This window comes from Euprymna scolopes, chromosome 37 (genome assembly GCF_053919585.1).
Source record: "Euprymna scolopes isolate OS-2025 chromosome 37, ASM5391958v1, whole genome shotgun sequence".
Lineage (NCBI taxonomy): Eukaryota > Metazoa > Mollusca > Cephalopoda > Sepiida > Sepiolidae > Euprymna > Euprymna scolopes.
The window spans coordinates 72038505-72051680 of NC_136518.1; the positions used below are offsets into that span (position 1 = coordinate 72038505).

At 32.7% G+C, this 13176-nt stretch overlaps 1 protein-coding gene across 7 annotated transcripts in view; it reads right to left on the reverse strand.

Moving 5' to 3' along the window:
• Window positions 1–13176, reverse strand: part of LOC145261225 (protein retinal degeneration B-like) — a 633753-nt gene that overhangs the window by 143376 nt on the left and 477201 nt on the right. The window lies entirely within an intron of this gene.

The following is a 13176-nucleotide window of genomic DNA, read 5'->3' on the forward strand; positions in this document are numbered from 1 at the left end:
ATATATATATATACATAATATATAATATATATATACATAATATATAATATATATATATATACATAATATATAATATATATATACATAATATATAATATATATATACATAATATATAATATATATATATACATAATATATATATATATACATACATAATATATATATACATACATAATATATATATATACATACATAATATATATATACATACATAATATATATATATACATACATAATATATATATACATACATAATATATATATATACATACATAATATATATATATACATACATAATATATATATATACATACATAATATATATATATATACATAATATATAATATATATATATATATACATAATATATATATATACATATACATAATATATATATACATATACATAATATATAATATATTCATGCATAATATATAATATATACAGTTATGCGCAAAAATATTCGACCCCTGTCTAAATTTTCTTGTTTCGTTGAATCTATACTTCAAAAATCTTCATAACGCCTTTTAACGGCTAATTATGAATAAATTGTATATTTTTCAACAATAAATGAGAAAAAGTAATTCGAGATTAATAATATATATCAATTTATTTACAAAAAATATAAATATGGATGTTGCAAAAATATTCGACCCCTTTAATTTAAAGTTTAAATAAAAGCCCCATTAAGTTTATTATTTTAGTCTGACCTTGTATTTATTTCCTATAAATAATATTTATGACTCTACTGAATCTAAAATCAGTTCAAATTGAACTTCAATGTCATATTGAATGATTGAATAATTGTTTCAAGTAAAAAAAAATTCTTTTTCAACGTCAACAAATCTGCAACTATGACAAAGAACAAAGAGTACTCTGAAGACATTAAAAAGAAAGTAATCGATGCCTACCAGTCTGGAGAAGGTTATAAAAAAAATTTCCACACGTTTTTCTATACCACGGTCGACTATTATGTCCATTATCAAAAAATGGAAAGTAAAAGGGATTGTATCAAGTATTCCAAGTAAGGTCGTCCAAGAAAAATTACGACACGTGGGGCTAGGAAAATTGTTAGGCAAGTTTCAATAAACTCTAAATCTAACCTAAAGGACGTGCAGAACGATTTGAAGAATGCTGGCTCAGATGTACACTTGTCAATTATTCGTAGGGCATTAAATCGTGCCGGATTGCATGGACGTATTGCCAGAAGGAAGCCCTTACTTTCCAAAGCTCATCAAAAGGCTCGATTAAATTTTGCAAAAAAGTTCCAAGAAATGCCTATTGATTACTGGAATAATATAATTTGGTCAGACGAAACGAAAGTGGAACTATTTGGACGCAACCAGCAAAGCTATGTTTGGCGAAAAGAAAATACTGCTTATAATGTGAAGAATACCGTTCCAACCGTTAAGCATGGAGGTGGATCAATCATGGTGTGGGGCTGTTTCAGAATAAATGGAACTGGAAGATTAACCATAATCGATGGAAGAATCGATTAAGTAAAATATCAGTCCATACTGAAAGAAAATCTTATGTTTGCGAACCAGTTGGGGCATGGAAGGATGTATACCTTTCAACAGGACAACGATCCTTAACACACTTAAAAGAGCACTAAGGCATGGTTAAAAATAATAAGATGAAAGTTCTAGAATGGCCTTCCCAGTCTCCAGACCTAAATCCGATTGAGCACTTATCGCATGATTTAAAAATTGCGGTACATAAAAGAAAACCATCTAATTTCATTGAATTAAAACTGTACTGTCAAGAAGAGTGGCTTAAAATTCCAGTGGACAGATGTAGAAGTCTCGTTAGATGTTATAGGAAACGTTTACTTGCAGTAATCAAGGTCAAAGGAGCTTCAACCAAGTATTAATGAAAAGGGGTCGAATACTTTTGCAACATCCATATTTTTATTTTTGTAAATAAATTTATTTATATTATCAAGCACTAATTACTTTTTATTATTTTTTGTTGAAAACTATACAGTTTATTCGAACTTAGTCGTTAAAGAAGGTTTTAAAGATTATTGAAGTATCCATTCAAAGAAATAAGACAATTTTGGTAGAGGTCGAATACTTTTGCGCACAACTGTATATACATAATATATATATACATAATATATAATATATATATATATATATACATAATATATAATATATATACATAATATATATGTATATATACATAATATATAATATATATATACATAATATATAATATATATATACATAATATATAATATATATGTATATATACATAACATATAATATATATGTATATATACATAACATAATATATATGTATATATACATAATATATAATATATATATATATATATTATATATATATATTACATACACACACATATTTGTTTCCTTACCTTGCCACGAGGGCAGAGTTAGACATAAGGTCGGTTTGGAATGTTGGAGAAAACCAACTCCTCAAAAAGGGCCGCTCTGGTAAGTAACAAAAATAAAAAATGTATCAGTCATGAAGGAGTTCTTCTAGCGGAGACATGGGAGCAGCCATTTGCTTTTTGTGTCAAGCTCAGTAACAAGCTTGCAGGACACATTTTCCACTGTACAATCATTCTTATGTTTTGGAAAAATCTGCTTTTGTGATTATATTTCACTCTTTGTTTATGCAGATCTTTCTTCGTGTAGAAGCTCGATGTTTGTCAAATATAACAACAGAGTATATATATATATATATATATATAAATGAATAAAAAATGTAGCTATATTCCAAGATCCAAAGTTTTATTAGTCTTAAAAATCAGTTTTTTCAACATATCAAAACTTCTGTACATTTTTATGATGATTTGTTAAAAGAACTGATTCTTAAGCCAAGTTAAACCTTGAACTTTGGTATATAACTAAATTGTTATATATAATATTCAAACACGATAGTGTTTGCATATATAGTTAAGTGGCAGTTTTAGTTATTTGGAACTGCTTTAAAGCTGCACTCATTTTTCGACCAAATTTCAAATAATCATTACAGTTTATAGATCATCGTCTCAGCTATATTATGAAAAATTATTTTCAATTTTTGTCCAGTAAAACAAAAGTCATGATGAATTTACTGGTGTTCAAATTTGCAAAAACATGTAAGGAGGTGAGCGACATTTTTTATGACTGGTTTCCATAGCAACCACGTCACTTTAGCGACTACTGTTGCTATCAATGTATTGCTCTCGCAAAAAGTGAAATAACTAGCGAAACAGAGAGAATGAAAAAAAGAAAAGGGAGATAATTAGGGAGGGATTTTATTGAAAGCAGACGAGTGCCATACATTGTTATTACATATGTGTTTATTAGGGCAAAAAATAAGACTGACATTAAACAAAAACAAGTGAATTTACTGGAAGCCTGGGAAAATCATGGATTACAATAGAAAAATGTGAGCATGAAAAGTAATATGGTTAAGCTTAAACATAGAAAAGTAAAGGACTAGTTGTTAAAACTGGAAAAGAAAAGCAGAAGATATTCTAATAAAAAAATATAATAAATATATTGTTGTTTCATTTTACTTCAGTTGAAGTTCTCGAAGCTAAGGCTTGATCTTTCTTCTTTTTTTTTTTTTTTAATTCAATTTTCACCCCAAACAAGGCACAGTGCCACTTTGAAGCAGGGGGCTACTATCAGGGACTTAATTAGCGAGGTCATTATGAAGGGAGATGAGTAGAAAGATGTTTGTTGACATTACACTTGAACTTCTGCATATCGTTGCAGTTGGGAAAGCAGAATCCCGGAAGGGAGTTCCAAAGACCCGCAGTTCTGGGGAAGAAACTATTGGAGTAAAAGGCTTTCTTACACCTAGGGATCTCTACTGTAAAGGGATGAGACTTAGTAGCTTGTCGGGTTTGTCGGGGGTAGTTACGTCGGGGAGGTACAAGTGTTTGCAGTTCGTCAGAGCATTCACCATTGAAGTATTTGTAGAACAGGCAAAGGGATGCAACATCTCATCGATGGAACAGAGGCTGAAGCCTAGATGACAGTTCAGAACCTATCAGGTTGGCGACTCTCTTTTGAACCCTGTCCAGGAGCGAGAGACAAGAAGCAGATGCACCAGCCCAGATGTGACAACAGTACTCCATACATGGGCGAATGGTTGCCTTATAGAGGTATAGGATACTGTCAGGCGTAAGTAGTTTTCTAGCACGGTAGAGGGAGCCAACCTTCCTTGCAGTAGCCTTGGCAATGCTCTCAATGTATCTATTCCAGTTCATATTCCCTGTAAACGTTAGGCCGAGGAGTTTAAAAGAAGTACTTTCAGGTAATGTGTTCTTGGCCATTGCTATTGGTGGTAGAGAAGGTTTCTTGTAGTTATTGAAGGAAACAAGCATGTTTGAGACACATAGATATTTGATTATTCCTCCTTTACCTTTCAAACACTGAAAAATAACACACAAATAAAATAAAAAATAGAAAATTAGAATAAGGAAATAGAGGTGACGAAAATTGAAAAAAATAAATAAAAAATGAAAAAGAAATTTAAAAAGAAATGAATAGATAAAAATGAAAAATAAATGTAAAATGAAAAAAAACGAAAAATAAATAGAAATGAAAAAATAAAAAAGTGAAAAAAATAAATGAAAGTGAAAACATGAAAATGAAAAAAAAAATGAAAAATAAATGAAAATGAAAATATGAAAAATAAAAAATGAAAAAAATAAATACATGAAAAAAAATGAAAAATGAGAATAAATGAAATTGAAAAAAATGAAAAAATGAAAAAACAAATGAAAATAAAAAAAACATGAAAAAAAAATGAAAAAATAAAAAAATATATAAAATGAAAAAAATGAAAAATTGAATGAAAATGAAAAAATTAAAATAAATAAATGAAAAAAAAATGATCTCCACAGAATATGTTCTTACAAAGTGTTGAAACATGTGTGATTTAAATTTGCGACCCAAGTTTTTAATAGTTTGTGACGGTTGTTTTTTAAGTTGTTTCCTCACAATAATTAATATATTTTTTCAAGTTTAAGAAAAGTTTTAAATTATATTTTTTTTGAGTTAGTGAAAATTGTACGTTTGAAATTTTATATACCTACGTTTGATTTATGTTTTTCCTACATTGATTACTGTTGTCAGCTGTGGACTCCGGACAGAAAAGGTCATATTCAAGCATTAGAGGCCATCCAGAAGTCGTTTCTAAGAAAGATAACTGGTTATAGTCAATTGAATTATTGGCAACTGCTGGATACGTTGAATATCAAATCGATTCAACGCAGGCAAGAAAGATATTCAATCATCTATACCTGGCGTATGATGGAGAACCAGGTGCCCAACGCTGGTATACAGCACCATATCTCAAAACGTGGCAGAAGGTGTGTGGTACCACCCCTAACCAGTGCCAGGGACAACTGGATCCGACGGCTCAGGGAATCGAGTTTAAATTCCCGGGGTCCTACGCTCTTCAATTGCCTGCCACGAATCATCAGAGAGATCACGAACTGCAAAACAGAATCGTTCAAGTCGGCGCTGGATACCTGGCTGAAGTCTGTACCAGATGAACCTCAGATCCCCGGTTATACCGCTATGAGACGCAGTGAATCCAATAGCTTACGCCACATGCTTGTCTGTGTAAAGAGGGACAGCGAAACGGTGCAGCGGTCTATTGATTCGACGCCGCCTATACCGTCCCAACTGGAGGCCGCTTGCCGCAGTGACCTTGGAGGGCTCTGACCGCCGAAAGACATCACACAAATCACACAAACAAAGGAGTCATCATTTATCAAGGCCCAGAAGTCACTGGGGGATAAGGGTAGTAAGCATACAGTGGTTAATAGGACAACTTCATAGTAATTGTTAGTAGACATTTGATAAATTGGATTAAGAGGAACGGCTCATCAAGAATTTGGTTACATTGAACTTGATAATGACCATATTATAGTCAGCCGGAAAGCAGGGAAATGGAAGAGAGTTTCACAAGTGTGCAGTTCCAATTCCATTTCGTGGGGGAAATTATTGATAGTGTTTACAGTTAGACACGTGTTTCTCCTGAAAGTTTTGGCGAGGGGAGGCTATAGACTGCAGATCAGATGAGCAATTGTCATGAAATAATGATAAAGCAGAGACAAGCTCATACCGTCTCTTCAGTGAGAAAGAGGTTGTGGGGAAGAGAAAAGGGCATACCCACAAAGTCTATTTTGAACTCCGACAAGGCAGGATAAGTGAACTACCTGGCTCTTACATAGAAAGAGAATTGCATTAGGAGTGAGATATCTACTGGAGTGGTATAAGGATTCCACCATTTTTCCAGTGATCTTGGCAAAAGATTTGATGTACATGTTCCATTTCAGATGAAGAGTAAAGGACAATCCCAGAAATTTGTCAAAAAGTGGGGCCTCCCTAAGATGAGAGCCATTCATTTCAATTGATGACAGATGGGGATCAGAGTGTTGATGATATACAGATCGAAGCTTGGTTTTAGATGCATTAAAAGTAACCAGCCACCTCTTTCCCCATTATACCATATGCTCAAGATCAGAGGAGAGAGGATCAGAGATAACGTGGTTGTTTACAGTCTTTGATGTACTGCCATATACGATAGTGTCCTCAGCATATATGTCTGCGAATGATCCAAGGATATGATTTGGAAGATCATTGATGTAGATTATGAAAAAAAATGAAAAAATAAATGAAAAAAAAATGAAAAAATAAATGAAAATTAAAATGAAAAAATTAAAAAATAAATGAAAAAATGAAAGTGAAAAAATGAAAAATAAATGAAAATTAAAAAAAAATGAAAAAATGAATAAATGAAAAATAAATGAAAATGAAAAAAAAAATGAAAAAATGAATAAATGAAAAATAAATGAAAATGAAAAAAATGAAAAAATGAAAAATAAATAAAAAATGAAAAAAATAAAACAATGGAAAATGAAAAAAATGAAAAAATGTAAAAATAAATGAAAATAAAAAAATGAAAAATATATGACATAAATGAAAAATGAAAAATAAATGAAAATGAAAAAAAAATGAAAAATGAAAAATAAATTAAAATGAAAAAAAATTAAAAAATTAAAAATAAATGAAAAATGAATGGAAAATGAAAGAAATGAAAAAATAAATGAAAATGAAAAGAAAATGAAAAATAAATAAATGAAAAATGAAAAAAAAAACGGAAATAAAATGAAAAATTATTTTTTAAAAAGTGTGAAAAAATTCAAAAGAAAAAGAAAAAAATTAAAGTGGACACAAATCGATGCCTCTGTTCAGTCTTGAATGACCGATGATACACCCTGCAAAGGTAGCTGCGCATGTAATTGTGAGGCAAGGGTTGTGCTATTCTCAACCACACCTCCCCTGAATCGGCACTGCTTGAGTCCTGTGGCAAGGAGAAACCCAAGACAACTGTAAACAATGCCAAGATAAACAGAGAGCACATACAGCAACTGGAATTCCCGAGTGGTCACCCATGGTAGTTCTGACCAGGCTCAACAGTACTTAACTTCGGTGATCCAATGGGAACGTGATTAAGCCATACATAAAATGAACACAAAACAAACAAAATATAAAGAAAAATTAAATTTTTAAAAAAATCTGAAAGCATGATAAGAAATGAAGATTTGTTGAAGCAAAAATAAAAAGCGAATCAAATGAAAAAAAAAAAACAATTGAAATAAAATAAAAGAAAGAGAGAGAGTGAGAGAGAGAGAGAGAGAAAGAGAGAGTCGGAAAATTGTCTGCTGAAGAATTGTAGATTTATTGAAGCAAAAATAAAAAGCGAATCAAACGAAAAAAAAAACAATTGAAATAAAATAAAAGAAAAAGAGAGAGAGAGAAAGAGAGAGAGAGAGTGAGAGAGAGAGAGAGAAAGAGAGAGTCGGAAAATTGTCTGCTGAAGAATTGTAGATTTATTGAAGCAAAAATAAAAAGCGAATCAAACGAAAAAAAAAAACAATTGAAATAAAATAAAAGAAAGAGAGAGAGAGAGAGAAAGAGAGAGAGAGAGAGAGAGAGAGAGAGAGAGAGAGAGAAAGAGAGAGTCGGAAAATTGTCTGCTGAAGAATTGTAGATTTATTGAAGCAAAAATAAAAAGCGAATCAAACGAAAAAAAAAACAATTGAAATAAAATAAAATAAAAAGAGAGAGAGAGAGAGAGTGAGAGAGAGAGAGAAAGAGAGAGTCGGAAAATCGTCTGCTGAAGAATTGTAGAACTCGACACAAATATGGAAGACATTTCTATTTCTAATGAACTCCATTCTCAGATTTTGATTAAAAAAATTTTTTTTTTCTTTCTTTCATTCCCTCCGGGCGATGGCGGATATTCTAGATAAGAAAGATTTGCACTTTTCCATTTATTCTAGCTGGACATTTTTTTGTTGCAATCTCATTATCTGCTGTTTTTGGCTCAGCGGATGAAGTGAATGGTCGACCAAGGTTTTTGCAGAAATGGATTTGCTGAGGATGAAATAAAATTCCAGATGTGAAAAGACTTTTATTCCTTATAATTCTCTTATTTGAAAGAGAGAGGGGAAAGGGGGTGAAAGAGAGAGAGAGAGAGAGAGAGAGAGAGAGAGAGAGAGAGAGAGGGAGGGAGATTGTGAATGATAAAGAGAGAGCATAAAAAAGAGTGTTGAAAAAAAGAGAGAGGAAACGTGAGAGAGAGGGAGCGTGAAAGAGAGAGTGTAAAAGAGAGAGAGAGAGCGTGAACATGAAAGAGCATGAAAAAAGAGAGTTGAACAGAGAGAGGGAGAACATAAGAGAGAGAGAGAGCGTGTGAGAGAGAGAATGAATGTATGAAGGGGAGTAGTGTAGTATTTATTCTATTTTTACAATATCATTCTCCCAGGTATTACCACCTACTTTTAAGCAAGGTTCTGAAATTGCGTTAAGCATGTTTGAAATCCAAAACTGTCTCAAGATCAAATGGCCGGTTATTTGCTTTATTTCGTTTGAATGAGTCCTATGCACTCTCCATATCTTTTCTGTCGCTGTACTGATTCAATTTCATTTACCATAAAGCAACAGTGGTACTGCACAATTGACCACACCTCTGCATAACCAATCCCATAATTTGCAATGGCATCCCTTTGACCAATTATCGAGGCCTTCCTTTAAAAGGTTGAAGTGATTGGGAAGAGTGGGAACCACTGCTAATCACTTTAGCCTGAAGGTGGCTGCAATAGGAGAAAATTAAATTTCTATATTGCATTATCATTCGTGAAAGGATAAGCAGACTGATGGCCATCATCATCATCATCATCATCATGTAAGTAAAAGAAAGGATTGACGTAGGAGGATATGAGACGAGATGTCCACCATTAGACATAGGAAACCTTAAGATATGGCCTTTCGCATGTACTTTGCAATGAACATTCTTTTTCAAAGGAAAACAGGACAGACAGACAAAAATGCTATTTAAAACTTAAGTGCAACAAACAGAAATGTTTATACATTATTTGTATTTGATCCGACCAATGTTCTCATTTAAAGTGTTATTTGTGCAACGTCTCGGTCGGATTGACCTTCGACCGTCCTCAGGCATGTTGGTTGTTATTTGAAAAAGAAAATAGAAAAGTTACTGGCTCCGTAGATATTTTTGTATTCTTTGAGTTCGTCTCTATTCTATGGCTATGGTTTTGTATGTGTGAAAAAACATTGGTTGATAAAGGAGAGGCAACTCTAATAAAGATCGACATGGGATTATCTCCATTCCATCATTGAAATTTTTGTGTTTTGTTACAGATATACTGAGAGGTGGAGATGACGAGAGAGTTGTTCAGTCATTGCGGCTTGAGGGAGAAAGCTGATAGAGTCGTAAATTTAATAACTCAGTGTTGGATACTGGGAAAATTGTCAGTTGGACAACTATGAACAGATAGCATTTGAAGATACTTTTTCCACGACGACGGTATTGCATAAAGACAGACCACACTTTACTTGTATCAACACATAACCTATGACCTTAAACTATATCCAGTGGTGAGGCCCCAGCTTGCGGGCTTTGGGGAGTGTGGAGCCACCCTTTAATTGCCATTGCTGCCAGGTCCACTCTGACCCGGAGTGGTAGTACCTGTTAGGGTCCCAACTATGGGTTAAATAGAAACTGACTTGAAAACAGCAAATATATTCTATTAAAAAAATTTTCTTCAAAATCTTTGAATTCGGCATTAAATAACCTGGAAAGGCTTGGTATGCCGTAAAACAAAAACAACCAACCAACACAAAAACTAAAAATGGAACTTGAAAGAATGATAGAATAAAGTGGCATTATACCAGTACATGAACCTAGAGTATTGGCTTCATCTGTTGTATGTTGGGTTTCATATTGGGGATCATATATCGAGAGATGACATGGACATATAACGGGTACATGTAATACAGGATTGACAATGATGAGGGAGACATTTATAACAGAGTGAGAGGAGAGAGTTCCTTATTGAAGGAATGTGTAATACTGTTCTTTTACATCAGAGGGGGAGAATCATTACTTATGATGGAGGAGGAGGAGAGAGAGAAGACATTTATACATATTACAGTTCTATGGATTCTTATAACATATAAGCGAGGAGAGAGGGTGATCAGTTCTTTTAACACATGAGGGAGAGAATCGTTACTTATGATGGAGGAGGGGGACACATTACTTAGAAGGGGGTTATACAAAGTTCATATTAAGATGATTAACACATTACCTTCAATTGTTGAATGACAACACGAAGACAAACATTTACAAATATCGATGGTGATTCTTTATTTCATTTAACCGGTTGAAATGATAATGACGTCAGGAATTCAAATTCGTCTCTATATGGTTTAATGTTTTTTCCTTCGCTGTCAAAGGACCATGACTCCAACTATCTCTCTGACTAGCAGACTCAACTGTCCTGCCTTCTCTGCTCGACTGTCGACTCAACTCTTCTAATCTGCTAATTCTAGTTCCTATTATTGAGAATTCCCTTATTGCTATGACGTCAGATTTGTGGTCCAAAACGTGACCAACTCATGTGGCTCAGCACACGTTCTCAAAACACACTTTCAACAACAAAGAATTCTCAACTAATCTATTTTTTTTAATTCAGTTTTCATAAAAGAACGAACAATTAAATTCTTTTTACAATACAAACAATATCTAACTATTTTCAAAACAGTAGCTAAATTCTAACATACCAATTTCTGAATCTATTTCTAAACCTTGCTTACAAGGTTCGAGTCTCGTTTTATCCTAATCTCATTTTCCACTTATCTAATATTCTTCTTATTTACAGGAAAAGGGGACAGCCCTTTTTCCTGTAACACATCATAGTAGTAGAAGAAAACCTAGTTCCCTCCGCATATGCCTTAACACATGAAATCTCAACAAGGCCATAAAAGAGTATAGTACAGGCTACTAACAGCATCAGATATAATGAACGAAAGGGCAGGTGGAATTTTTTTTTTTTTTTACAAGTTTAATGCATCCAGTGCAGGTAAACGACGAAAATTTGAAGCTTCTCAACTTCAAGTCACCTTGTGGACGATTCAAATTTATACGTATATCATACAATATACACAGTGACAGTGAAGTATATCATGCGAAAATATCATCACTCATTAGACTCATTGAAAGATGCAGAAACAGCCATCATATATCATCATTTGAGAGAATACTTCAAAACTTTTACAAATTAGAACTAATGAATTTTGAAAACCATAAAAATCAGACATGAAAGTAAATACATTTGATTATTTGGCTACACTATGAATGACTAATGGAAGAGATTAAACTAGAAAAAAAAAATCTATATCTATAAAAGTGAAAATGTCTGTGTGTGCGTCTGTGTGTACATTTCCCTACCAAATAGCTGTCAATTTTCGGTCTACAGACTCGAAATTTAACATATGGGGTATTGAGATTTGGAAAACAATCTTTTTAATCGGGTTTTGGCAAGAAATTTGGCTGTTAAGGGGTCAAAGTTTAACGATTTGACCTTTGAGAAATCTACCAAACTCCTCTGCCAATTTAAGGTCTAAATACTTGAAATTTTAGATATAGGTTTCTTGGACATGGATCTAACTTTATAATTTGATTTGAGCCCAAAGCAGTAAATGTTAAGGGGTCAAAATTGGGGTCAAATCATTAAAAAATTTAATCTCTGCGGTCTCTAACAAATTACTCAGCCAATTTCTGGTCTAAACATTTGAAATTTTGTGTAAAGGGTATTCAGAGATAAGGCAATTTTTTTAATCAGTTTGAGTTGAAAATTTGAGCTACCAAGGGGTCAAAGTTAAAAAAATTTGACCTTAGCAGTGTCTAGCAAACTACTCAGCCAATTTTGGGTCTAAACATTTGAAATTTATACATAATGGGTATTCATATATGCGGCAAGCATTTTAATCAGTTTTGGGACGAGAATTTGGATATACTGAGAGGTGGAGATGATGAGAGAGCTGTTCAGTCAGTGTTGCTTGAGGGAGAAAGCTGATAGAGTCTTAAATTTAATAATTCAGTGTTGGATACTGGGAAAATTGTCAGTTAGACAACTATGAACAGATAGTATTTGAGGATATTTTTCCCACGACGACGGTATTGCATAAAAACAGACTATTAATAATTGTTCAAACAATCAAAAGAGTACAAACAGATAAAATGCTATTTCAAACTTAAGCATAATAGACCGACAGATAGACAAAATGTTATTTGAAACTTAAGCATTATAGACAGACAGATTAAATGCTATTTGAAACTACAGCATTATATACCAACAGACAGACAGAAATGTTATTTGACACTTAAGCTTAGAGACCGACAGACAGATAAAATCATATTTGAAACTTATGCATGATAAACAGAAATAATGTTGCAATATTTTTATATGATTAGAAGGTGTGTTTACAGAAAGTTGGATGGTTCTACTTATAGACATCGGCAATAGGAACTGACCAATCAAATGGAGCCACATTCTGCAAGCAACCAACCAGAAACAGGAATTACTTCATATTGGATGTTTAAGAATTCCTACACATAATTTGTGCGTGTCCACACAAGAAAGATTTTTGCTCTTCATCTGCAAAATTTTAAAGTTCAAGACTTATACAGAACAGCTATCCACGGAAAACTCTTTTTCATCTTATACAGATTAGCTACCCATCGGAAACTCTTCTGAAATTAAACATGGCTTTCAATTAAAAGATACACATAAATTACAGAAGTATAAGTATATTTTAAGAGACAGTAAA